We start from the raw sequence: 2,959 nt of genomic DNA on the forward strand, positions 1-2,959 counted from the left end.
TTGGTAAGGAAGCAATGTTGATAGATAATGAGGATATAGTAATATAGTAATTGTCACATTAATATATATTGTAATGATTAATGAATGTGTGTACATTGGTAATGAGAATAATAAGTAATTTTGATCCCCTTCCCTTACATGCTAGAATCACGACCTAGTCCATATGATACAACCGACAGACCCTAATAGAATATTAGTATCAAAGGCTTGTTAGGATATGAATTACCTCACTAATTTATGAGTGTTCTATCTTGAACTTTCTCGTTTGACTCGTGATGCTAACTTGAACTAGACTATCATCCAATCTATTTGAAAACCACCTGTGACTAAAATGTTAACACCTTCACACTATTCACATGAGTCTTGAACTCCTATTCAATGATAACCTTGCTTTACAATATGTAATTTCTTATGCGACTTCATAAGCTACAAAAAAAATAAAAAATTGTTGTGTTTTTACTAGTAAAATTTAGGGCATGACACATGATCCACGATAAATTGAACAATACTAGATACTAAATTAATATGTATATCATTGTGCACGTAAATGACAAAAATATATATCAAAATACATGTATCCATAGACAAAATTTTACACAAATATATATCAAAGATCATGTATCCATAGACAAAGTAGTCAAATATATATATATCAAAATACATAGATCCATATACAAAATTTGGCTGACCCTGCCATCAGAATGTGTATAATATCAATGTTTCTATATACAATGTGGCATATGCCATCTCAAAATGTCTCATGATGCATCCTACAAAAACTATACTATCCTAGGGTGCTAGTGGATGATCAAAATGCAACCTCTTCGCTGCACTAGGTGGATTGGATGCCTCCTACATAAAAAAAAAAAGGAAAACCCAAAGTTAGACTACTAAATTTATATCATTCTACATAACTAACATTGAATTACTCAAATGCATAATGATCTTTTTCATATTGGAGATTAATACTATCAAAATTTCATAATAAATACCTCTCTCGTCAACCTCCTATGCCAGTCAGGAGTCCTCTCGTATGCCCTCGGCAATGCTGGTACCTCTCTGATTGTGGGCTGTATATGTTCAAATACATTTGTTAGATGAATCTACAATTTAAACTATAACATTATAATTCATAGCATGCTAAATTTATAACATATTTAATCATGAATTCAAACTACAACTTACTATTGTAGGCTCCTCCTCAGGAGTGAGTGGCTGCATCATCAAATCTACATAACGGTCCCGTCAAACCTCATGTGCACTAGGAGTCTCCTATGAGATAAAAAATAGTAGTTGTTAATATCACAAAAATTAGTTTTGAATTTATTTATGAAGATAAGTGATGCGGGATCATCCCATGCTCATCAGGGGAACATTGAAGATCCAAGGCATTACAGAGGTCATGGAACATCTCTTGAAGTCAATTGGGCAATCCTTGCACCAATTATGGCTCATGGAAGCATACAAAGTTATAATGTTGGACTCATATGTGGAAGAAAGTTGTAATTGGGCATGAGATAGGATTTTAGGATTTCATATGGTAGATGAGTCATTTGATAGGTTCATGTAGGTTGTCATGATCATATCTTGTCATTAGACAAGTCAAAACGTTCTAGAATTGAGTTTTGGGGTTTGAACAAGCAGGCCCTAGTTTTTAAGCCATTTTAAGGAGGGTTTTGAAGTTTGGGTGTTTAGGAGTGTGACCAAGACCTATAATCTTGAAAATCCTTACTGTGTTGGTCCCTTTGTTGAAGCCTTGGTGTGTCTAATTCCTCCTTGTGTGTCCCAGAGTTGAAAGGTACATAAGTAGTGTCTAGAGATTTCTTGGTGAGGAAAGAAAGAGAATCAATGAGTTGGCTCTTGGGAAGGAAGAAATTTTTTTGTGAAAATGCCTCCTAAAAATCAAATGGCTAGAGAACTTGAAGAATTGAGAGAAGAGTTAGCAAAAGAGAAAAGAGAGAGGAGAGAACTTGAAGCATTTAGAGTGAGGGAAGAAAGACAGATGAGAAGAGAGAGGCTGAAGCTTATTGCAAGGATAGAATCCTTAGAAAAGGAAAGGCAAGAACCTAGAGGAGAAGAGGTTAGAGGAAGAAATCACGGAGAGAACAATGAAGAAGAAGAGGTTGGTAATGCAAGGCAAGAGCATGAGACAACAGATGATCCTGAAGAAAGGAGATTTATGAGAATCATTAAGGCAGTACAAGGTAATGGTGGGAAGAACCATATTGATTTTCCAATATACCAGGGTAAAATGGATAGTGAAGAAGTGCTAGGGTGGATAGAGGCCCTTGAGAACTACTTTGATCTTGAAGACATAGAGGCAGATAAGAAGGTAAAAGTAGCAACAACAAGACTGAGAGGAACATCACTCACTTGGTGGACTAGTGTTCAGAATGAGAGAGAGGAAAGGTGGTGTAGGGCACCTAACCTATGTGGCAGGGGGGAACAAGTATCTATGTTGCCGGACACCTTGCCACTCCATGAAAGCGAGGATTCAAGTAGATTAGGAAGTTGGAATAAAGGTTTGGTCCATATTTTACAAGTTGGTCTATGTTTTGTAATAAAGGCACATGTAAGGCCCACAAGCATTTTGGTGTGGTTATAAACCAAGTGACTCCATGGGACCAAAAGGCCTTAGAATAGGGTATTTAGAGTCTAAACAGTATTAGCAAAAAGTGGTTGTTTGTTTGTTTTATGGTTGGGAACATCTATATGGTTGTTTTAACGGTCATGTAGACCTTTATATATGTCATATGTGATCTCAGTAGAAAGGGGGAGACCAGAGTGTACGGTCGTTTGGAGAAAAAACAATAAAAACTTCAATTTTTTGGAAATTTACTTAGTTGCATTTAATAAATCCATATGACCAATTTTGAGTCAATGGAATAGTTTAGAAAGTTAGGGAATGCATAAAAACTATAGTTTGAAATTTGAATTTCAAATTCAAATGGTATATTAG

This window comes from Cupressus sempervirens, chromosome 4 (genome assembly GCF_028749045.1).
Source record: "Cupressus sempervirens isolate cs-2001-9-10 chromosome 4, ASM2874904v1, whole genome shotgun sequence".
Classification (NCBI taxonomy): Eukaryota; Viridiplantae; Streptophyta; class Pinopsida; order Cupressales; family Cupressaceae; genus Cupressus; species Cupressus sempervirens.